The sequence below is a fragment of the Balaenoptera borealis genome (genome assembly GCF_965194805.1).
Source record: "Balaenoptera borealis genome assembly, chromosome: 5".
In the NCBI taxonomy this organism is placed as follows: Eukaryota; Metazoa; Chordata; class Mammalia; order Artiodactyla; family Balaenopteridae; genus Balaenoptera; species Balaenoptera borealis.
Genome location: NC_138862.1, coordinates 26,119,981 through 26,146,595, shown reverse-complemented (window position 1 = coordinate 26,146,595; position 26,615 = coordinate 26,119,981). Strand labels below are relative to the sequence as shown.

Below are 26,615 nucleotides of genomic sequence, written 5' to 3'. Positions count from 1 at the left end.
TTGCTCATAAACCAGGCATCATGGGTCAGGAGGGTAATCCTACATAACTCTCAAGGGCTGCATTGTTTCAATCAAACTTGATTTAGGATAAGAAGAAACATAATTTTTTATTAATAAACTTTAATTTTTAAAACAGTTATAGATTTTCAGAAAATACAGTACAGAGAGTTTCTTTCCCATATACTCTCTCTCCCCACAGTTTCGCATATTAACATCTTGATGAGTGTGGTACATTTCTTACAATTAATAAACTAATATTGATACATTATTAACTAAATTATATTTCTTACATTAGGGTTCACTCTGTATTTGTAGTTCTATGGTTTTTGACAAATGTATAATGTGTACTCACCATTACGGTATTATACAGTGTAGTTTCCTTGACTTAAATCCTCTGTGCTCTACCTATTCATTCTCCTACCCTGAACCTCTGATTTTTTTTTTTTTATACTGTCAACATAGTTTTGCCTTTTCTGCAGTGTCATATATTTGGAATCATAGTATGTAGCCCTTTCAGGTTTTTTTTCTTAGCAGTATCTTTTTTTTCCTCTACGTCTTTTCATGACTTGATAGCTCATGTCTTTTTATTGCAGAAAAATATACCATTGTATGGATGTACCACAGTTTACCCATTCACTTTTTTTTTTCTTTACCCATTCACTTTTTTTTTCCATTTTATTATTCATTTTCTATTTGATTCCTCTGATTATCATTTCTCTGTTTCTCTTTTCTTGACTTCCTGTGAGTTTCTTAAACATTTTTTAGAATTTCATCTTGATTTATTTATAGTGTTTTTGAGTGTATCTCTTCGTATAGTTTTCTTAGTGCTTGCTGTCGCTGTTACATTATGCATATGTGACTTTACCACTTCAAGTAAAGTGTGGAAACCTTACTTTCATTTAGGTCCCTTTACTTTCCCTGTTTTTAAATACCATGTACATGGGTATCAGATAGTGTCTTATATTTGTTTCAATCATCAAATATCCTTCTAAACGTCATGAGGAGAATATTCTATTGTATGTAACCATATATCTGTTTTACCCATTCTTCCTTCTTTCCTGATGCTCCAAGATTCCTTCTTTTATCATTTCATTTCTACTTGAAGAGCATCCTATAGCAGTCTTTAAGGGTAGGTCTGCCAATGTCAAATTCTTTTAGCTTTTCTTTGACTGAGGATGACTTTATTTCCCCTTTATTCATGAAGGATAATTTTGCTGGGCATAGAATTCACTGTTGACAGCTTTTCTTTTAGCACTTGAAAAAATGTGAGGCAATTTTCAGTTGGCATCTGTGGATTCCAATGAGAAATTTGTCATTCAAATTGGTGTTCCCCTATAGGTAATGTGTTGTTCCTCCCTGGCTGCATTCAAAATTTTGTGTTTGTCTTTAGTTCTTAAAAGTTTAATTGTCATGTGTCTTAGCGTAGATTTCTTTAGATTTATCTTCTAGTTTCACTCAGCTTCTTGAATCTGTAGGTTGTTTCTATAAAATTTGGAAAATTTTTGTTTTCAGCTATTATTTTTTTGGATACTCTTTTAACTCCTCTCTTTCTGGGACTCCAGTGATTAATGTTGGCTTTTTTGTTATTATCCAACCAGAACCTAAGGCTCTGTTCATTTTTTTATTCCTGTATGTTTTTTCTCTGTTCAACCGCTTAAATTCTTTTGGTCTGTCCTCAAGTTCACTGGTTCTATCCTGTCATCTCCTCTCTAATATTTTTGTTTTGTTTTGTTTGTTTGTTTGTTTGTACTGCAGGTTCTTATGAGTCATCAGTTTTATACACATCACTGTATACATGTCAATCCCAGTTGCCAAATTCAGCACACCACCATCCCCACTCCACCATGGTTTTCCCCCCTTGGTGTCCATACGTTTGTTCTCTGCATCTGTGTCTCAACTTCTGCCCTGAAAACCGGTTCATCTGTACCATTTTTCTAGGTTCCACATACATGCGTTAATATACGATATTTGTTTTTCTCTTTCTGACTTACTTCACTCTGTATGATAGTCTCTAGATCCATCCACGTCTCAACAAATGACTCAATTTCGTTCCTTTTTATGGCTGAGTAATACTCCATTGTATATATATACCACAACTTCTTTATCCATTTGTCTGTAGATGGGCATTTAGGTTGCTTCCATGACCTGGCTATTGTAAATAGTGCTGCAATGAACATTGGGGTGCATGTATCTTTTTGAATTACGGTTTTCTCTGGGTATATGCCCAGTAGTGGGATTGCTGGGTCATATGGTAATTCTATTTTTAGTTTTTTAAGGAACCTCCATATTGTTCTCCATAGTGGCTGTATCAATTTACATTCGCCCCAGCAGTGCAAGAGGGTTCCCTTTTCTCCACACCCTCTCCAGCATTTGTTGTTTGTAGATTTTCTGATGATGCCCATTCTAACTGGTGTGAGGTGATACCTCATTGTAGTTTTGATTTGCATTTCTCTAATAATTAGTGATGTTGAGCATCTTTTCATGTGCTTCTCGGCCATCTGTATGTCTTCTTTGGAGAAATGTCTATTTAGGTCTTCTGCCCATTTTTGGATTGGGTTGTTTGTTTCTTTAATATTGAGCTGAATGAGCTGTTTATATATTTTGGAGTTTAATCCTTTGTCCGTTGATTCGTTAGCAAATATTTTCTCCCATTCTAAGGGTTGTCTTTTCATCTTGTTTATGGTTTCCTTTGCTGTGCAAAAGCTTTGAAGTTTCATTAGGTGCCATTTGTTTATTTTTGTTTTTATTTCCATTACTCTAGGAGGTGGATCAAAAAAGATCTTGCTGTGATTTATGTCAAAGAGTGTTCTTCCTATGTTTTCCTCTAAGAGTTTTATAGTGTCTGGTCTTAAATTTAGGTCTTGAATTCATTTTGAGTTTATTTTTGTGTATGGTGTTAGGGAATATTCTAATTTCATTCTTTTACATGTAGCTGTCCAGTTTTCCCAGCACCACTTATGGAAGAGACTGCCTTTTCTCCATTGTATATCTTTGCCTCCTTTGTCATAGATTAGTTGACCATAGGTGTGTGGGTTTATCTCTGGGCTTTCTATCTTGTTCCATTGATCTATGTTTCTGTTTTTGTGCCAGTACCATATTGTCTTGATTACTGTAGCTTTGTAGTATAGTCTGAAGTCAGGGAGTCTGATTCCTTCAGCTCCGTTTTTTTCCCTCAAGACTGCTTTGGCTATTCGGGGTCTTTTGTGTCTCCATACAGATTTTAAGATGATTTGTTCTAGTTCCATAAGAAATGCCATTGGTAATTTGATAGGGATTGCATTGAATCTGTAGATTGCTTTGGGTAGTATAGTCATTTTCACAATATTGATTCTTCCAATCCAAGAACATGGTATATCTCTCCATCTGTTGGTATCATCTTTAATTTCTTTCATCAGTGTCTTATAGTTTTCTGCATACAGGTCTTTTGTCTCCCTGGATAGGTTTATTCCTAGATATTTTATTCTTTTTGTTGCTATGGTAAATGGGAGTGTTTCCATAATTTCTCTTTCAGATTTTTCATCATTAGTATATAGGAATGCAAGAGATTTCTGTGCATTAATTTTGTATCCTGCAACTTTACCAAATTCATTGATTAGCTCTAGTAGTTTTCTGGTGACATTTTTAGGATTCTCTATGTATAGTATCATGTCATCTGCAAACAGTGACAGTTTTACTTCTTCTTTTCTAATTTGTATTCCTTTTATTTCTTTTTCTTTTCTGATTGCCGTGGCTAGGACTTCCAAAACTATGTTGAATAATAGTGGTGAGAGTGGACATCCTTGTCTCATTCCTGATCTTACAGGACGTGCTTTCAGTTTTTCACCATTGAGAATGATGTTTGCTGTGGGTTTGTCATATATGGTCTTTATTATGTTGAGGTAGGTTCCCTCTATGCCCACTTTCTGGAGAGTTTTTATCATAAATGGGTGTTGAATTTTGTCAAAAGCTTTTTCTGCATCTATTGAGATGATCGTATGGTTTTTATTCTTCAGTTTGTTAATATGGTGTATCACATTGATTGATTTGCGTATATTGAAGGATCCTTGCATCCCTGGGATAAATCCCACTTGATCGTGGTGTATGATCCTTTTAATGTGTTGTTGGATTCTGTTTGCTAGTGTTTTGTTGAGGATTTTTTGCATCTATAGTCGTCAGTGATATTGGTCTGTAATTTTCTTTTTTTGTATTATCTTTGTCTGGTTTTGGTATCAGGGTGATGGAGGCCTCATAGAATGAGTTTGGGAGTGTTCCTTCCTCTGCAATTTTTTGGAAGAGTTTGAGAAGGATGGGTGTTAGCTATTCTCTAAATGTTTGATAGAATTCACCTGTGAAGCCATCTGGTCCTGGACTTTTGTTTGTTGGAAGATTTTTAATCACAATTTCAATTTCATTACTTGTGATTGTTCAGTTCATATTTTCTATTTCTTCCTGCTTCCGTCTTGGAAGGTTGTGCATTTCTAAGAATTTGTCCATTTCTTCCAAATTGTCCATTTTATTGGTGTAGAGTTGCTCGTAGTGATCTCTTAGGATGCTTTGTATTTCCGTGGTGTCTGTTGTAACTTCTCCTTTTTCATTTCTAATTTTATTAATTTGAGTCCTGTCCCTTTTTTCTTGAGGAGTCTGGCTAATGGCTTATCAATTTTGTTTATCTTCTCAAAGAACCAACTTTTAGTTTTATTGATCTTTGCTATTGTTTTCTTTGTTTCTATTTCTTTTATTTCTGCTCTGATCTTTATGATTTCTTTCCTTCTGCTAACTTTGGGTTTTGTTTGTTCTTCTTTCTCTAGTTCCTTGAGGTGTAAGGTTAGATTATTTACCTGAGATTTCTCTTGTTTCTTTAGGTAGGCTTGTATAGCTATAAACTTCCGTCTTAGAACTTCTTTTGCTGCATCCCATAGATTTTGGATCATCGTGTTTTCATTGTCATTTGTCTCTAGGAATTTTTTGATTTCCTCTTTGATTTCTTCAGTGATCTCTTGGTTATTTAGTAACATATTGTTTAGCCTCCATGTGTTTGTGTTTCTTTCGTTTTTTTCCCTGTAATTGATTTCTAATCTCATAGCGTTGTGGTCAGAAAAGGTGCTTGATATGGTTTCAGTTTTCTTAAATTTGTTGAGGCTTGATTTGTGATCCAAGATATGATCTATCCTGGAGAATGTTCCGTGCGCACTTGAGAAGAAAGTGTAATCTGCTGTTTTTGGATGGAATGTCCTATATATATCAATTAAATCTATCTGGTCTATTGTGTCATTTAAAGCTTCTGTTTCCTTATTTATTTTCATTTTGGATGATCTGTCCATTGGTGTAAGTGAGGTGTTAAAGTCCCCCACTATTATTGTGTTACTGTCGATTTCCTCTTTTATAGCTGTTAGCAGTTGCCTTATGTATTGAGGTGCTCCTATGTTGGGTGCATATATATTTATAATTGTTATATCTTCTTCTTGGGTTGATCCCTTGATCATTATGTAGTGTCCTTCCTTGTCTGTTGTAACATTCTTTATTTTAAAGTCGATTTTATCTGATATGAGTATAACTACTCCAGCTTTCTTTTGATTTCCATTTGCATGGAATATCTTTTTCCATCCCCTCACTTTCAGTCTGTATGTGTCCCTAGGTCTAAAGTGGGTCTCTTGTAGACAGCATATATATGGGTGTTGTTTTTGTATCCATTCAGCAAGCCTGTGTCTTTTGGTTGGAGCATTGAATCTATTCACGTTTAAGGTAATTATCGATATGTATGTTCCTATGACCATTTTCTTAATTGTTTTGGGTATGTTTTTGTAGGTTCCTTTCTTCTCTTGTGTTTCCCACTTAGAGAAGTTCCTTTAGCATTTGTTGTAGAGCTGGTTTGGTGGTGCTGAATTCTCTTAGCTTTTGCTTGTTTGTAAAGCTTTTGATTTCTCCATCGAATCTGAATGAGGTCCTTGCTGGGTAGAGTAATCTTGGTTGTAGGTTTTTCCCTTTCATCACTTTAAGTATATCATGCCAATCCCTTCTGGCTTGTAGAGTTTCTGCTGAGAAATCAGCCGTTAACCTTATGGGAGTTCCCTTGTATGTTATTTGTCATTTTTCCCTTGCTGTTTTCAATAATTTTTCTTTGTCTTTAATTTTTGCCAATTTGATTACTATGTGTTGGTGTGTTTCTCCTTGGGCTTATCCTGTATGGGACTTACTGTGCTTCCTGGACTTGGGTGGCTATTTCCTTTCCCATGTCAGGGAAATTTTTGACTATAATCTCTTCAAATATTTTCTCTGGTTCTTTCTCTCTCTCTTCTCCTTCTGGGGCCCCTATAATGCAAATGTTGTTGCACTTAATGTTGTCCCAGAGGTCTCTTAGGCTGTCTTCATTTCTTTTCATTCTTTTTCTTTATTCTGTTCTGTAGCAGTGAATTCCACCATTTTGTCTTCCAGGTCACTTATCCGTTCTTCTGCCTCTGTTATTCTGCTATTGATTCCTTCTAGTGTAATTTTCATTGCAGTTATTGTATTGTTCATCTCTGTTTGTTTGTTCTTTAATTCTTCTAGGATTTTGTTAAACATTTCTTGCATCTTCTCGATCTTTGCCTCCATTCTTATTCTGAGGTCCTGGATCATCTTCACTATCATTATTCTGAATTCTCTTTCTGGAAGGTTGCCTATCTCCACTTCATTAAGTTGTTTTTCTGGGGTTTTATCTTGTTCCTTCATCTGGTATATAGCCCTCTGCCTTTTCATCTTGTCTATCTTTTTGTGAGTGTGGTTTTTGTTACACAGGCTGCAGGATTGTAGTTTTTCTTGCTTCTGCTGTCTGCCCTCTGGTGGTTGATGCTATCTAAGAGGCTTGATGGGAGGCTCTGGTGGTGGGTAGACCCATTCACTTTTAAAGGATATCTTGGTTGCTTCCAGTTTTGTGCAATTATGAACAAAGCTTCTATAACTCATACACAGATTTTTGTGTGGATGTAAGTCTTCAGCTTCTTTGGGTAAGTATGTAGGAGCTAGATTGCTGGATCTTATGATAAAATTCTTGTAAGAAACTGCCAAACTGTTTTGCAAAGTGGCTGTACAATTTTGCATTCCCACCAGCAATGAACGACAGTTCCTCTTGCTCTGCATTCTTGCTAGCATTTGGTACTGCCAGCTTTTGGGATTTTAGCCATTAGAGATTTTGGCTTAGTATTGATTGAGAACATCTGAAAAAAATCTTTTCAATAGTCATAATACCATTAAGGCAATAAAATTCATATAACAAAAAATGGTAGATATAATTGTATCTAAAGAATTACACTGAGAAAATGTATAAAATTAGGATATAAATTATTTCAATAGTCTATTAAATTGAACTTCCAAGTAAGCTGTTTATCTTAAGGTAATACCCTTAACACAGAATATTTCTACCTGCTCTTCTTGTTTCATGAGGAATGTACTTTTATCCATGGGGGTCAGACACTTTTTCTTTTTATCCTATTAGAAATACTTTCTGAAATTAGTTGTTAGATGATCATAAGATAACTAGTTTTCCTGTTTATATCCCCCATCTCATTTCTCACATACCTTAGGCATTTGATGTATTTAGCAAATTCTTAACATTTCTTAGAATAGAAAAGGGATTGAATCAAATCAATATTTGTAGTCTAACCACTTAGAGGCTGCAGTCCATTGAATTGTAACCTAAAAAGATATGTTCAAATTCTAACTCCTATTATCTGTAAATATGATTGTATTTGAAAAGTGTCTTTGTAGATTTAATTAAGGACCTTGAGGTGGGCCCTAAATCCAATGACTAGTGTTCTTATAAGAATAGGAGAGGACACACGCACACACACAGACGGGGAGAAAACCATGCGAAGACAGAGGCAGTGCTTGGAGTGATGCAGCTACAAGCCAAAGAATGCCAGGGATGGCTGGGAGTCATCAGAAGCTATGAAGAAACAAGCAAGACTTCTTCCTAGAGCCTTCAGAGGGAACATGGTCCTGCCAAAATTTTGATCTCAGGATTCTAGTCTCTAGAACTGTGAGAGGATAAATTTCTATTGCTTTAAGTCACGTAATATGTGGTAGTTTAAGGCAGCCCTAGCAAACAAATGCAGAGTATTTTTATTACCTGAGTAATATCTGGTTAATATCTCATTCTCAGTAACACAATGATATAAAGAACCAGGCTATCTGTTTAATGAAGCTGAATTTAGACCTTAACTATAGATAAGGTCACTGATCTTTTTGTGTTGGCAATCATTCTTTATTTCACTACTGTAAGCATGTTAATGCTTAAAAATTGCAATGCTTGGACTTAATAAATAGGGAATTGCTAAAATGTTCACATACATTTTTATTTCAATAAACTCTTATGGTACAAAATCATTTACTTGATTTAGGAAAGGCAATCAGAATTTAGCCTTATTGTATTTGAACCCAGGTGCCAAAGGGTAATTTGATTATTAATTTGTTGCTAATTTAATAACAGAGAAATCTTCTAATTTGAAGGCCAGAAGATAAGCTGACTTAGCGAACTTCCTTGGCTAAGGATATGAACAATCAAGCATTTCATAGACACTTATTTTGAAAAGTGTTTTCTTTCCTTGACGTGTTAAATAGGACAGGAACCATTTCTAATTCAATAATGAACAACTAATATAATAAATTGTTTGACTTAATCCATTTCCTAAAAGCTCCATCCTTTAAATGCAGAAAATCATTAGGAATTTAGAGATTGTGCCCATTCCCAAGTTTTTCATTTAAGGGTCTTTTTTTATAACCACTTTGTTAAATTATCTGTTGCTTCTTTCTTTTTTTAAATGTTTTTGATGTATAGTTGATTTACAGTATCATGTAAGTATCAGGTGTATAGCACAGCAATTCTGTTATACATATATACATATAGGAATGTATATATTTTATATATATGTGTGTATATATATATACATATTCTTTCCCTTATAGGTTATTAAATAATATTGAGTATAGTTGCCTGTGCTATACAACAGGTCCTTGTTGGTTATCTATTTTATACACAGTAGTATGTATAAGTTAGCCCCAGCCTCTTAATTTATCCCTCCCCCCACCCCCCTTTCCCTTTTGTTAACCATATGTTTGTTTTCTATGTCTGTGAGTCTCTTTCTGTTTTTGGAAATAACTTCATTTGTCTTTTCTTTTTTTCTTTTAGATTCCACATATAAGCGATATCATATGATATTTGTCTTTCTCTGGCTTACTTAGTATGATAATCTCTAGGTCCATCTATGTTGCTGCAAATGGCATTATTTCATTCTTTTTTATGGCTGAGCAATATTCCATTGTGTATATGCACCACATCTTCTTTATCCATTCATCTGTCTATGGACATTTAGGTTGCTTCTATGTCTTGGCCATTGTAAATAGTGCTGCAATGAACATTAGGGTGCATATATCTTTACGAATTATGGTTTTCTCTGGATATATGCCCAGGAGTGAGATTGTAGGATCGTGTGGTAGCTCTATTTTTAGTTTTTTAAGGAACCTCCATACTGTTCTACATAGTGGCTGCACCAATTTACGTTCCCACCAACAGAGTAGGAGGGTTCTCTTTTCTCCACACCCTCTCCAACATTTATTATTTGTAGACTTTTTGATGACGTCCATTCTGACTGGTGTGAAGTGATATCTCATTGTAGTTTTGGTTTGTATTTCTCTAATAATTAGCAATGTTGAGCATCTTTTCGTATACCTTTTGGCCATCTGTATGTCTTCTTTGGAGAAATGCCTATTCAATTCTTATGCCAATTTTTTGATTGGGTTGTTTTTTGACATTGAGCTATATGAGCTGTTTGTATATTTTGTGAATTAATCAATCCCTTGCCGGTCACATTGCATCCAAATATATTCTCCCACCTCCTTTCATATATATGAGAGAGAGGTAAAAGCACATTTTGGTGCAGTTTATATTTTATAAACAATTTTTATTAAAGTTTGTAAAGATTTTTAATTGTTAAAAAGTTACTTTCTAATAATTTCTGAGAAAGTAGAAGGTTAGATTATAAAATAGTTTTATTTAATACATTTTAAGTTGAAATGATTCACTGATAATGTAGATGAAAAATGGAAAGCATACAACCACAGAATTAGTCCTTAATTGAATGTTCCATGTTTCTTAGTAATTTTATGTAAATCTTCTCACGTTTGACAAAATGGACTGATGCTAATAGAAAAGTCACTAGGTTTTCAACAGAATGAGACCAGATTTTCATCTTTGTCCATCTCGGTCCTTAAAAGTATAATATCCTGCACAATTTAACATAGGCAGTAAATACTCTGCATGTATCTACATCTGCTAATGCTAGCTTATCATTCAATGTCAGTGATTAACTTGAATAATTTAAAAGGAAAGTTCATCTTGAAAAATCATTGTTAGAGAATGTCAGCCAATATAAATCAAATATAACATTTTAGATGGTAAAGATTAATCCAATCATTAAACTCTGAGTTTTAGATTCAGTGGGTTTTGGATATGCAGATCAAATCAGTTTTAAAACTATCACAAGTATTCAATTATATTATTTGGTGATCTTTGGGTTCACAAGAATTTTGTTTTGCTCAAATCTGAGAGGATCTTCACTGAGCTATATTTGTGATCATGAGGGAAAGAATGGAGATAGAAGCAAAGTTTACGAGCCATCTGAGTATCCATTAGCTTTTGACATATGAGGGAAATGTCAACTGAGACAGCTGATATATCTTTCTTTTCAAATTTTGAATGAAGTGCTGCAATATTCTCAAGTGATTTCCTAACAATTTATAAGTAAAAATGTACACATACATAAGAACAAGCATACAGTTTGCTTTAAAATTTCAAATACTCTTCCTTCTAAGTTGCATTTAAATTGGCAGATCATTATGGATTTATAATTTCAAGTTTCATTTCTAGATAACATTGTACTTCTTGTTATAAGTGAAATTATAAAGAAATTTTCAATTATATTAATTTGCGGTCTTTAATCATGGCTTCTTAAAACTCTACCATTCCCAAGTTTTTCATTTAAGGGTCGTTTTTTCTTTTTTTTTTTTAAGGGTCTTTTTAAATTACTTTCTCTCTCTAAGACAAATATCATATGATATCACTTATATGTGGAATCTAAAAAATATGGTACAAATGAACTTATTTACAAAACAGAAATAGAGTCACAGATGTAGAAAGCAAACTTACGGTTACCAGGGGGGAAAGTAGGGGAGAGGGGAAGGGGGAGGGGAGTAGGGGTAAATTGGGAGATTGGGATTAACATATACACACTACTATATATAAAATAGATAACTAATAAGGACTTACTATATAGCACACGGAACTCTTCTCAATACTCTGTAATGACCTATATGGAAAACATTCTTAAAAAATGTGGATATATGTATAACTGATTCACTTTGTTGTATAGCAGAAACTAACACAACATTGTAAATCAACTATACTCCAATAAAAATTTTAAAAATTACTTTCTCTCATCTATCACATATTTTGGAAGGTTTTGATCACCAAATAGTATTTAGAAAATAATACATAACTAATTTTATGTTGACGGAAGGCATGTATTACCGTGCTCTGCTCAGCATGAGATATTCAGTTTAGCCAGTAAGTTGATATAGTTTCAGTTAAAGACAGTCTAGTATTTTAGACAACCTGGGTAGTTTGATCAACAGTAAAGGTATGACTGTGATTGATACTTATGAAATATTAATTTGTGGACACCATTCTTATCTTCATAGATTCCCTCATGGAAAAATACCATCTTGAAGACAACTGATATAAATCTTAGAGTTCTATTTGCATGCAATGTATGCCAAAATTGAATGGTGTTATTTAATATCCTATTTTCACTCAAAAGCATTATAGGATTTGAGAAATGGACTCAATAGAAATGTTTCAATTCAAAGTAACAAATTAATCAAAGTCTACTCTTACACATTTTTTATTGAGGTATAGTTGATTCACAATGTTGTGTTAGTTTCAGGTGTACAGAAAACTGATTCAGTTATACATATATACGTATTCTTTTTCAGATTACACTATTATGCATTTTTTTCTTTAACATATTTATTGGAGTATAATTGCTTCACAATGTTGTGTTAGTTTCTGCTGTATAACAAAGTGAATCAGCTATATGTATACATATATCCCCATATCCCCTCCCTCTTGCATCTCCCTCACAACCTCCCTAACCCACCCCTCTAGGTGGTCACAAAGCAACGAGCTGATCTCCCTGTGCAATGCAGCTGCTTCCCACTAGCTATCTATTTTACATTTAGTAGTGTATATATGTCAGTGCTACTCTCTCACTTCATACCATCTTACCCTTCCCCCTCCCTGTGTCCTCAGGTGCATTCTCTACATCTGCGTCTTTATTCCTGTCCTGCCTCTAGGTTCATCAGAACCATTTTTTTCTTTTTTAGATTCCATATATATGTGTTAGCATACGGTATTTGTATTTCTCTTTCTGACTTACTTCACTCTGTATGAAAGACTCTAGGTCCATCCACCTAACTACAAATAACTCAATTTCATTCCTTTTTGTGGCTGAGTAATATTCCATTATATATATGCACCACATCTTCTTTATCCATTCATCTGTTGATGGACACTTAGGTTGTTTCCATGTCCTGGCTATTGTAAACAGTGCTGCAATGAACATTGTGGTACATGACTCTTTTTGAATTATGGTTTTCTCAGGGTATATGCCGAGTAGTGGGATTGCTGGGTCGTATGGTAGTTCTATTTTTAGTTTTTTAAGGAACCTCCATACTGTTATCCATAGTGGCTGTATCAATTTACATTCCCCCCAACAGTGCAAGAGGGTTCCCTTTTCTCCACATCCCCTTCAGCATTTATTGTTTGTAGATTTTTTGATGATGGCCATTCTGACTGGTGTGAGGTGATACCTCATTGTAGTTTTGATTTGCGTTTCTCTAATGATTAGTGATGTTGAGCATCCTTTCATGTTTTTGTTGGCAATCTGTATATCTTCTTTGGAGAAATGTGTATTTAGATCTTCTGCCCATTTTTGGATTGGGTTGTTTTTTTGATATTGAGCTGAATGAGCTGCTTGTATATTTTGGAGATTAATCCTTTGTCAGTTGCTTCATTTGCAAATATTTTCTCCCATTCTGAGGGTTGTCTTTTCATCTTGTTTATGGTTTCCTTTGCTGTGCAAAAGCTTTTAAGTTTCATTGGGTCCCATTTGTTTATTTTTGTTTTTATTTCCATTTCTCTAGAAGGTGGGTCAAAAAGGATCTTGCAGTGATTTATGTCATAGAGTGTTGTGCCTATGTTTTCCTCTAAGAGTTTTATAGTGTCTGGCCTTACATTTAGGTCTTTATTCCATTTTGAGTTTATTTTTGTTTATGGTGTTAAGAAGTGTTCTAACTGCCCAAAGCAATCTACAGATTCACTCCCATTTACCACTGCAACAAAATACCTAGGAATAAACCTACCTAAGGAAACAAATGACCTGTATGTAGAAAACTGTAAGACACTGATGAAATAAATTAAAGACAATACAAACAGATGGAGAGATATAACATGTTCTTGAGTTGGAAGAATCAACATTGTGAAAATGACTATACTACCCAAAGCAATCTAAAGATTCAGTGCAATCCCTGTCAAACTACCAATGGCATTTTTCACAGCACTAGAACAAAAAATTTCACAATTTATATGGAAACACAAAAGACCCCGAATAGCCAAAACAATCTTGAGAAAAAAAAAAAACGGAGCTGGAAGAGTTAGGCTTCCTGGCTTCATACTATACTACAAAGCTACAGTAATCAAGACAGTATGGTACTGGCACAAAAACAGAAATATAGATCAATGGAACAAGATAGATAAACCCACGCACATATGGTCAACTTATCTTTCATAAAGGAGGCAAGAATATACAATGGAGAAAAGACAGCCTCTTCAATAAGTGGTGCTGGGAAAACTGGACAGCTACATGTAAAAGAATGAAATTATTATGCATTTTTAATACTCTTTAGAGTGGTAACTATGGGAGAAGTCAGTGACTGAAAAAATAATCCTAAAAAATATCAGCTCATTGAAAAAAATTAAACTTTGCCTCTTTTTTGTGCTCTGTTTAGAAAATTTTAGAACTTTAGGATAAAAATCTCAAGGCATCTCTGCAGTTTACCAATTAAGATTCTATGCACTTTAAAAAATGTTGTAGCTATTGAAAGGGAAGAGAATGAAACTCATAGAAACTGGAATCTTACCAGAAACTATTAAGACATCATTATGGTTTCTGGATTCTAAATCATACCATGGTCCTATAAGATTGTTTTAAAATGAGTACTATGGTTATCTGGGGAATAGGTAAATAAATTATGGTAATAATACTCATACTTCCAGACATATTGCAACTACGTTAAAGGTCAGATTCTTCCATTCCATGACGTTTAGTTTATTTTTTAACGTAAAACATAGGGTATTTTTTCCCATTGCAGTTTATTATTTCTGAGACACAGTACCTGAAAAAACACTCAGCATCCCTGAGTAAATTTCAAAACATGAACCACTAGAGTTTAGACTGCTTTATATAATAACAGTGATAGCCTTTCCTTTTAACAAAGTATATAGAACTATTGAAATATTTTCCTTCCTCCCTTTCCTGATGGGTACAAACAAAGCAACTCTTGGAAACGATTTTTCTGTGGTCACAATGAGACTATAACCTCTAGAAAGAGAACAATCTGCTCACCCCTATTTATACCTTCACAAAACACCCCTGAGTTAAGATCTCTATTGAGAATAGCAAATTGCTTAACTCCAGTGAAACTTAAATTTTCTAGCAAGGGTCTAGTTTACTTAATAGGTGTCACTTGGGTTTCTTTTTTTTTTAATACACTTCCAAAAGAATTTCTTCAGGCTACAGATGATAGGTCCAAAGAGTAGAGTCCGTTAGTAATGTATAATTCTGAACTTTCTAGAAGCTCAATAAGCATATGGGGGAGAAGAATAAAATAAAGAACAAGAAACAAGTTTGCTCTCTTCTCTTAGTACCCTCTCCCAGTTTTATTGTGATATAATTGACATATGATATTGTGTTAGTTTATATAACGTAATGATTTATGGACATGGAGCAAAATGATTATCACAATAAATTAACATACATCACCTCATGTAGTTACAAATTGTCTTCTTGTGGTGAGAACTTCTAAGATCTAGTGTCTTGGCAACTTTCAAACACATAATACAGTATTGTTAACTATAGTCTGAAATTTTCTTAATTGTCCCACACATCACAGGTGGAGATAGTAGTAACACTTCAGTTTTTGGAATGGTAAGGGTACATGTCCCAGAATAGATTTTCCAAATTACTGAAAGTTAAAAAATTTTACTAATGTTTATATGCAAACCTTTATAGTAGAACACTTTTAAAAATGTAATTCAGATTTTTCCTTTAAATGAACATATATTTTAAACATTAGGCAATGTTTTTCCTCTCTGAGGAATTCAGGGTCATCATTATGATCTTCACCTATTGTACTCTGACACTCCCAGGTGTCAATAAGCAACATCAGTTTCTCTTTTTCTTGCCCTTAGGATTCATGGCTTTTCTAGGAGATGCCTTTCACCTCACCTTCATCATGGACACTTCTGCATTTGCTGCAAACATTTGTATCCCTCTCTGCTCTTGGTAGTCTTCCATGATGTCTCTGGGTTTCACACAGAGTTTAGATGTTGATGAGTCCCAAATTTATATCTGTAGTTCCACACTTTTCTTTAGACTCTACAGTTTTTAAAATCTCTGACTACACACAGATGTCTAAGAAACATCTCAAATCAACCAAATTCAGAATTTAGCTCCCAATTTTCTCTTCCCAAATCCCTACTTTCCAGTTGCCTTCATTTCAGTAAGTACCACTCCGGTCATTCAGTTATTCAGGTTAAACATCTTGACTCCTCTTTCTCACATCTACAGTAGATGCATCCAGTCCATCCAGTGGTACAGCCTTAGATGTACCTTAAAACCGTATCTAGAAATTGATCACTTCTCACCGCCTCAGTAGCTATCACCTTGGTTCAAGCTACCCTCATTTCTTACCTGAGCAACTGCAAAGTCTCTTAATTCTGAGCTCCTGAACCTGATTTCTTTGCTTTTTCTCTTGACCCCTTGCAGTCTTAACACAGTAGTCAGAGTGGCAGACTAACCCTATAAAAGGTTAATGTTACTTCTCCAAAATTTTTCCATATCATTCAGAGTAAAAGTTAAAGTCCTTAAAATAGTCTTCAAAGTCTACACTCTTTAGCCCTTATTACCTCTCTGATCTGCCTCCTACTGCTCTTCTATTGCATTCTGTTCCAGCTACACAGTTCTCTTGCTCTACCTCAAAGATTCCCATCCCCCACCCCTGTTCTTACCCCTTGACTGAAATACTCTTTCTTTAAATAATCACATGGCCTGCTGCCTTGCATCCTAAACACACACACACACACACTTTCCCTATTCTTGCTTGATTTTGTTCCATAGCACTTGTCATCCACTAGCACATGATGTCTTTTAATTGTGTCGTTTGTTTATGTCCTGTATTGCCCTACTCCAAGCTCTAGGAAGCAAAGATTTTGGTCAGCTTTGTTCAGATCTGTACCCCAGTGCCTGGGACACTAAACAGCATGTAGGGCGATACCCAGTAACTATTGAATGAATGAATTACTTAAGTTAGAGGAGAGTAAGTCAAATTAAAAGCAATCAGTGGCCAAACAATGAGTCCAAAGGGAAGGTTATCATCAGAGTCTAAACAAGTCCCGGGAAATTTTGGTGGCATGGCACATGGTTTTGGTGCATTGTGAGTTTGCCTATTACATTCTGGAAATTCATGTCTGAGACCTGTATGTTTCAAGATGAATGAACACTGATAATATTCACTGCCTTTTTAGTAGCCAACTCTATTGGCCATCACCCTCTTTTGCATTTAATTTCCTTTTTTCTGTCTGTTCATCTGCTTCAGTTGATTTTGGCTCTGGGGCTCAGTAAATAATCTTGACAGTAAAAGGCAACAATTTTGGAGTCTTTAGATCTGGTTGTGCAATATCTTCTCACTATTTATTTAGCAATTCTGTGTTTTTTGGTCTTTATCAATGAAAACTTGACTATGACATCTGTCTCATAGCTATAAGGAAATCTATAGTTGAATTCCCATTTCAGCTCTTGGATTTCCGGACAGGTATGGAAGAAAATTATCTATACTTTTGGAAGATTGCCAAAGTTTATTCCTTAAAGAACATCTAGAAATGTGCTGTCCAGCACAATAACCGCTAACTGTATATCTCTTTATATTTTAATTTAACTTTAAAGCAAAATAAAATGTAAAATTCAGTGGTAGCCACATATCAAGTGTGTGATGGTCACATGTGGTTAGTGGTTCCTGTATTGAATAGCATTCACCTAGAACATTTCAGTTGTCACCCAACACCTTATTGGTCATGCCTCTCTAGACTTATTGTTGCTGATTGAAATTTATCTATCATAAGTTCATTCATTTGAAAATAGTTATTCAATGATGAATATCTGAGAGCCTTCCAATTAAGTGGGCCACTGGAATTTAAAGAACTTAGAATTCATGTACAAAAGTAAACAATAAATACTATGCAGTAAATGTTCCACTAGAGGCATATACAGAGTGCTATATGGACATAAATAAAGCAGTAATTTTGTCTCAGGTATGGGAATGGTCATGCAACACATGTTTGGAATCTCTTTTTGCTAGTTCCATAACTGTCAGAAAAGAAATAGTTGAACACTGGTGTCTAGCAAGTTTATATTTATTGTCGAAAAAAGCCAATCAATATCAGTTTGAAAGTTAACTAATAGCATGGCTTTGCCACTGCCCAAACAATACTGTAATTAATAGCAATTTTAATGTCTGAAACCACCATAATTGCCTTCAGAAGTCAGTAGATCAATAAGAGAGTCTTTTTGGTTTTAGATATGAGTATTGAGCAATACATCACATTTTGAAAAGGTTGCTTTTGATCATGACACTCTAGACACATTTAAAATTAGTTTGAGGAGGGGATATGGGGATATATGTATACATATAGCTGATTCACTTTGTTATACAGCAGAAACTAACACAACATTGTAAAGCAATTATACTCCAATAAAGATGTTTTAAAAAATTAGTTTGAAACCTAGATAGAAATGAGAGAATTTTTATTTTTAAGATCTGTAAATTTAGACTTAAAGCGGTGCAAACAGGCAATTACAGTTTTATTATTTAAATTTAATGAGTCTTTGCATGTTTTTATTGGAAATAAGTATTAAACTAAAAGAATTCATAAAGCCAGAGCTAAATAATCATGTTCTAAATAAATTTAAAACTTACATAAACTATAGTTAAAATAGTAAATTATTAAAATATACTGAGATAAATATTTTGGACTTTAATAAAAAACTTGATCAAGAAACAAATTTATAGAAAGATTTCTGTAAGTATTGAAATGAGAATAGTTTTCATTCATTCCTTTATTCTTTATTTATACATAAATTATATGTTGAGATTCTCTTATGACAGTATCGCATTTTATAATATTTATCTCCAAAGGGAAATTGCTAATGATCCTGCAGTGAGATGTGTAAATACCATGTTTATCTTAGCTAGACATGCAAACTAAGATGGAAGCAAAAGGCCTAAGACCATCACATTATTTAGAAGTGATGGTGCTCTCATTTAAAGAGCAATCACTTATATTGATTGCATTCATCATTCAGGAAACACTAACAGAGATACAATGATTTGTTTGTTTTCTAAGTTGTTAGGTGATGTCAAGCAAATTACCTGGGTCCAATTTCTGATACATGAAAAAATTTTCTTTTGGCATGTGTTACTGCAATTGTGAGTAATGTTCTAATCGAAGGTACATCTTTTGAGACTCTCTTATAATTTAGCTACAAATAGCCAGCTTTAGATTGCTATTTGTACATTTTCAGCCTTTAATATCTGTAAGGCTTGTAACAGGACAGACTACTTATTCTTTATGAAATGATTTTTAGCATGACCAAAATGCCTGTAACTTCTACAGAGGCAGAAAGCAATATTTTCTGATCTAGGATTCAAACAAAATGTCCACAGTGATTGATCATTTTGTCTTATTTAGTATACACCAGTCAAACAACAAATGCTATTATTGTCCAGTTCTCATTTTTGCCTGTGTTGGGACACAGAGAGCATTTCTCTGTTATTCCAACCAACAGGGTTTAGATATCCTAGCGTGGTACCAGTCATTTGGTGGAATGAACCTAGAGGTAGAAGAAATTAGTAGGATTATAGAAGAAATGAAAATGCTAGAGGTAGACCTTGGGTGTGAAGTGAGCCCAGCTGAGACTAAGTATAAGTTTGAACAGGGGTAAGGTAAACAAGACTAGAGGCTAAGAAGCTGGGGGCATCTGATCTAATTCTGGGTGTGCACCTTAAAAGCCACTTAGCATAGGCCAATGCAGATTTCAATTAACTGTGCCACTATAAGGATTTTTATCTGTAAAACTGAGGCACTGGAACAAGAACCGAGCCCAGCCAATGGGTTAGGTCAAAATGAGTTTATTCAACAGTTGTCAGGGTTTAGGCAGGGCAGTATTCTCACCACTGTAAACAGTGAACTAGATTGAGAAAGCTGAGTGGAGAGATCCTTGGTTACTGAATTAGCTAGTTTATTCTTGCTCTACTGGAGGGGTTCAAGCTAGAAATTCTAAAATAAATGGGGAACGATGACAAGTTTCTCCTCAAAAATTTCAATGAGGCTACGGTCTCTGAAATTATTTTTTCCTATCCATGGACTCTAATAAATTTGTAATGCTAACTTTATCACTACCTATAGTTTATCACTTCGGATATCCAATTTCCTTCAACTTTCACTGGTTTAAGTTATGACTTGTATTATTACATTAGTCCAGCATTCTCCCTTCTTTACCTTTTAAAGTCTTATCCAGTAAGGGAAAGTTAAGTCACCTCATTTTTAAATCTTTACCAGGTCTATTCATCATAATGAATCACACCTTCCTCTGGACTTCCTGCTTCTTTAAATCCAAGTAGTACTTTTTTCATGCTATGGTTCAGATTCTATATTTTTCTAATTAGATTGTATGCTTAGGATGGATAGGAATAACATCTTAATTATCTATCTCCCTATCACCTAGCAAAGTGGTTTGCATATAGCAATCATTAATTAACATCTGTTCAATCAAGTTACATGATATTTACACAAATTCTAAGCCTGACTCAATGAATCACTTATTGTTCTCAGGTTACTTAGCCTATCTTGCCCTCAGTTCTTCATTTGTAAATTGAAGGGGGACAATTTATTCTCACTGTAGATTAATTTTATAGTTAAGGAATCCAAATAAGGATGAAATGGGGAAGACGGTCATTGACTCAGTACATATTTATTGAACATCTAAAATTTGCCAGGCACTCTTTTGAGCATCATTATTTGCTAGAGGAATCTCTCTTGGGCCAGCTCAGTGCAGACAGTATTTGAACTTCAGCCAGTATCACACATGAGACAGCTACCTGACATCCCTGATTTACAGCATAGCTCAACCTCACATCTGCTCCTGCTATGATGTTTGGCTGATACTTTTAAAAAAGAAGAGTATGGAAATAACAAGAATGTAAAATTAGCAACATATGAACAATAAGAGGTAAAAAGTAGAGTCCAAAAGGGTAAAGGTGGTAAATTAAAATACTAAACAGGAAAATATAAGCAAAGATAGTCATGATAAAACAACCACGATCATACTAAAACATTAAACATAATTTTGGTAAAGAAGGTCCTATGGTTTGAGGTTGCTGTCCATGATCTGGAGGCATCTTGCCTCATTCTCTCCAGGCTTAGGCTCTTGCTAGGTAATTCACTAATGGGAGAGAGAGCTCAGGCTTATATCCTTTAATTTCCACCATTGCGAGGAAGAATATTGTTCTCTGAGTCACCTCCAATGGGAAACTCCTATCATTCCAAAATAAACTTGCTCAGCTGGGGTGGGAGTAACCCTCCTATCCACCAACCCCACCTTGGGAGATTGGGCAATTGATCTTCTAAGAACACCATAAATACAGGGATGCAAAGAGCCTCACTGCCAGTAAAGTTCTATATTATTGATATGAAACTATTATAATATTTCATGTGAAGAGGAATTGAATAGAAAAAAATATTAAAAAGTAAAAAGAGCCAATGACTAGAAGGTTTTTAATCACATAAGTGGGAGAAATGATCAGAAATTGAAGAGTGATAATCAGTAAAATTCATGGAAATTGAGAACCAAAACTATTCGTCCAAAGAGCTCAATCAGTATATTTTCTAGAATATTTTATCTCCAATATCTATAAAGTGCTGTCACTGGCACCAAGAGAAAATCATAGGAATTGTTTCCTTGAGTTAAAAATTAATTCAAATTACATTAATACAGTTTTTTAAAAAGAGGTTCATATCCACACTGGGCTATTACAGCATTCCCTACAAGAAATACAATTTGTATAAGGGTCTTGGAAGCCTCCCTGGAGAAATTGCCAATGAAATGTGAGACTCACAATTGACCAAACAGAATGCCAGAATCAATAATCCAGAACAAGGAAAGGCAACAGGAATGTCTCCAACTTTTGAAAGAGTAAGCTGTGTGTGGTGGGCACATAGGGCTCACCAGATACCACGTGTGCCGCTCTGTTACTCAGACTCCTCCGCAGTTAGGACTTTACAGGCTGAGGCAGTTCTCAGTAGGTGTGCTTCTGCCATTTTTCTATCAGTTTTCCATCACAATCACCAGTGCTAGATGGCGTAACTAAAAAATAAAATCTACCCACATGGGATTCCATGATCACAAAATAAACTTTTGTTGTCTAAAGCCATTGAAATATACATATCAACATATATGTATATTTTTAACACAAGAAGTCAGGGAATTTTCTTCTCAAGAAAGAATATATCTGTGAGCCTTATGATACCTCCATGGGAAGGATCATAAAACTAAAAGAAACCTATCATTACCAAGAGGCCAGTGTTAGAGGCTAACTGAGAGAATACCATCTGCTGGAGGAAAATCGCCTCAATTTTGGAGACCCTCTAAACTATTACCAGGGAGTCCCAGTGGAATGGGCCATGAGAACCCTGACACTGACCATGCTAAATCCCCTTGGGACTCTGAATACTGAGTTGGACTCCAGTTTCCTGAGTTCCTGTGCCTGGAGTCCTATTGTACTCTGCTGCCTGACTAACTGAGCTCCCTCATATGCTCCACTACTTCTTGCCAAGCTGACTCTTAGAACCCTCCGACTTCTGTCAGAGACTTGTTGTGAGCCCCTCCTGTAGTGGAAATCAGACTGCCTGGGTTTAAAATACTGCCTCTATCACTTCCAAGCTGGATGACCCATTCCAAATAGTTTTTATCACTTTAGTCCCTCTCTACCTTACTTAGCTCATCTTTAAAATAGGGATAATACTTGTACTTACCTTATAACGTTGATATGAAGATTAAATGAGGTAATCCTATAAAGTATCTAGAAGAGCTTATGTCATGGCAAAATAGTCATGGTTAGCCCTCCTTATTGTCAATTGTTGGAATTAACAGTTAACTAGTTGTAATTGCCCGATGTTCAAAAGATGCTGAGAGCTGGTACTCACTAGAAGCCCTGACACTTTCTGGTTCTCCATCTTGGAGATTTAGATCTAATCTCTGAGATTTAAATTCCAGACACAAATTAGTATGGAATTTGTTATATTGCCTTGGGATTGAGAACTTGGACTATTGTGCCCTTCTTGAATATGCCCCATTCTTCAAACCTTCACATTCCTGTGATTTCAAGCATGAACTATATTTATAGCATTTTGAAGTAAAAGCTGAAAGGGTAGGAGGTTATAGATTTCCTATATATAGAGAGAGTGCAGTATTTGAGTTAATAGTTTCAGAATTTTAATAATTTTTCTTCAACTTCTCATAAAAGGTACTTGTTCTTTCTTCAGTCAAGATAATACCTCTGGCTGTTCTTTTCATGCGAGCATCTTCAGGGTGCTGGTAAATATTCCATTTCTTTATTAGGATGCTTGTTATACAGGTATGTTCCCTTTCTGAAAATTTGTAGACTGGACATTTATGATTTGTGTAATTTTTTGAACGCATGTTATACTTTGTGAATTCTACATTTAAAAAGGCTTGAATGGAAGTGTAGTTTAGTGTTCTTTACATTACAGGGATGATTTTTCTGCTAGACTGGAAAAGTTTTATACACCCACACACATGTTAATTTTATGATTTGTGGTATTACATAAAGTAGTTGTTACTTAGGTAATAATCCTAAGTATGCAATTATTAAGAGGTGGTGTATTTCATTTGAGTTAAACATACATATGTTCACTTAAAATATTGTCATTCTTAAAAAGGTAACTTGCTCTTTTGTTTACTCCTGAGTGTGTATCTACTGTGTTTGGTCTTGTATTTAAGGGCAATTGCTTATTACCTGTAGATGTCACCTTATAGACTCAATTTGCCCACAGGTGGAAAAAATTCTGTTAAATGAATTATACAACTTGATTAGGTATTATTCTTTTTTAAAATTGAAGTGTAGTTGATTTACAATATTGTGTTAGTTTCAGGTATACAGCAAAGTGATTCAGTTGTACATATATGTATATATCTATATTCTTTTTTGATTTTATTCCATTATAGTTTATTACAAGATATAGTTCCCTGTGCTATACAGTTCCCTTGCTGTTTATTTTATATATGGTAGTATGCATCTGTTAATCCCCAATTTATCCCTCCCCCCCTTCCCCTTTGGTAACCATAAGTTAGTTTTCTGTGTCTGTGAGTCTATATCTGTGTTGTAGATAAGTTCATTTGTATCATTTTTCTAGATTCCACATTTAAGTGATATATTTGTCTTTGACTTACTTCACTTAGTATGATAATCTGTAGGTCCATCCATGTTGCTACAAATGGCATTATTTCATTCTTTCTTATGGCTAATGTTCCATTGTGTGTATGTATATTATGTATGTGTGTGTGTGTGTGTGTGTATATATACACACACACACACACATACATATATATATATATATATATATATATATATATATATATATACACACCACATCTTCTTTATCCATTCTTCTGCTGATGGATACTTAGGTTGATTCTATGTTTTGCTTATTATAAATACTACCACTATGAACATTGGGTGTATACATCTTTTCAAATGAGCTTTCGTCTTCCAGATATATGCCCAGGAGTAGGATTGCTGGATCATGTGGTAATTCCATTTTCAGTTTCTTAAGAAACCTCCATACTGTTTTCCAGAGTGGCTGCATTAATTTACATTTCCATCAACATTGTAGGAGGGTTCCCTTTTCTCCACAACCCTCTCCAGCATTTATTACTTGTAGACTTTTTGATGATGGCCATTTTGACTGGTGTGCAGTGATACCTCATTGTAGTTTTGAGTTGCGTTTCTCTGATTAGGTATTATTCTGTTTAACATTTAAACTGCTTTTAGAGACATACAGGCCTTCTTATAGTGTTAATATAAATGGAGCATATTTTAACAATTTAAAAGAAGAATCTGTTATGTAGTTGAATGCAAAATCTTCAAAATATATTGTGAATTTTAAAAAAAGGCAACATAAACATTTGTATGTTATTCAATTATCTGAGTAAAAAATTATAGTGGGAAAGAAGACAGACTATATATTTTTTTCATATATGCTTAAAATATAGGTGAAAGAACACTTGAGACTAATATAAGTGACTTTTCTTGGTGGAATGAATGGAAACCAGGAAAATTGGGAAAATAATTGAAACAAGAAGACACTTTACAGTAAATATCTTTGATTTCAAGTTAATGAAAAAATATAGATTGCACACTGAAAATTAACCTATAAGCATACAATAACTGTCTTAAGATAGTAATTCTTTAGATTTTAGGGGTACTTATCCTCAAGACCCATATAATATAAAGGGACACACACAGACAATACACTCCATCTGGAGGGATGATACAGTTAGCAAGAGGCTCTAGCACATCGGATGAAAAGGCAGGAAGGGAAGAGATACGGGAACATATGTATATGTATAACTGATTCACTTTGTTATAAAGCAGAAACTAACACACCATTGTAAAGCAATTATACTTCAATAAAGATGTTTAAAAAAAAAAAAAAGAAAAGGCAGGAAGAGAGGGGAGGGAGGAGGGATCTAAAAGAGATGTGGGACAGGAGCCAAAGGTAAACGCTGCTGCCTTGTAAGTATCTCTTTTAATGACTGTGCGGGCTGCCAACTTTGGGGAAAAACTGAGGTACATCATTTTCACAAGGGTTCTTCCCCTTCACGCTTGGGAAATGAATTGCTTATTTCTCCCAGAGTTTCAAGGGATGGATTCATTATTTTAAGTTATAGATAAAATGAGTTGTGATCGAAAGAAAATATTTTGCATTTTCTGTCCTAGATAGAAGATACTCTTCCTGTCTCTTAGCAATACTCTTTGAAGTGCTGCTATAATATCTTGTTTTTTATATAAATTGATTTTTTATTATAGTCCTCTGGAACTTTTCATGTTTCCTGTCATTTATAATAAAATAAATATATAGATTCATATATTTAAAGTAGTTGTTCAAAGTCTATTTTAAAGCAGTAAAAGTTGTTTTTAATTTTTTTTCTGGGGGCAGAGAGAGAGAGAGAAAAACAAATAATAGTTACATCCCAGAGAAAAGGTTCAGCCCTTGTAGCCTTACAGCTTCTAAAATCTTAGGTTAGCCAATTTTAGTTTTCTGCATCTTCTAGCCAAACAGAATGTAAGGAAAATAATTGTCCTAAATAATATAAAAATTTCTAATGGTGGTAAGTGCCAAATAATTTTGCTATGAAATTAAGGTTCTTAACGTGAAAATTGTCAGGATTTCCCATGTCTATTTACATTTAAAAATATTGTTTAAAATTTTACAGCATACTTGTAGGTATGTAGTGGGTATTTAACTTTTGTCAATGCAATACTCATATGAAGAGGGAAAACATGTTAATTTAACTAGTAAATAGAAAAACCTGTTCACTTATTGGAGATTCAACTTGATTTGGATTTAGAAAATCTAGGTTCAAGTCTGAACTCTTCTAATTACCTGTTCTGTGATGGGGCAGGAGGACGGGGCCATGTCTCTCTCCCATGCTCATGAGTCTCATGGTTAAATGCAGATGATAGTAACTAACATACTGGGTGGTTAATGGAATAAAAAAAACAAGCATATCTTGCTTTATTGTGCTTCACAGATACTGTGTTTTTACAAATTGAGGGCTCGTGGTAACACTGTTGAGCAAGTCTATCAGCACCATTTTTCCAACAGCATTTGCTCACTTCATGTCTCTGTGTCACATTTTGGTAGTTCTCACAATATTTCAAACTTTTTCATTATTGTGTTTGTTATGGTGATCTGTTGTCAGTGACCTTTGTTAATACTATGACTTGCTGAAAGCTCAGATGATGGTTAGCATTTTTTAATTTTAGCAACAAAGTATTTTCAAATTAGGGTATGTACATTGGTTTTTGAGACATAATACTGTTGCACACTTAATAGACTACAGTGTAGTATAAATATAATTTTTATATGCACAGGGAAACCAAAAGATTAATGTGACTTGCTTTATTGC

At 34.5% G+C, this 26,615-nt stretch overlaps 1 protein-coding gene across 3 annotated transcripts in view; it reads left to right on the top strand.

The window, feature by feature from the left end:
• The first annotated feature begins 6,317 nt into the window (after nt 1-6,317).
• The window catches only part of CHODL (chondrolectin), a 57,297-nt gene continuing 36,999 nt past the window's right edge, over nt 6,318-26,615 (top strand). For 2 of the 3 annotated variants that reach the window (XM_082391978.1, XM_082391977.1), the window contains exon 1: nt 6,318-26,615. This exon is cut by the window's right edge and continues 17,051 nt beyond it. The gene's annotated coding sequence lies outside the window, so the exon portion shown is untranslated. The other variant, XM_082391976.1, reaches the window with a different exon arrangement.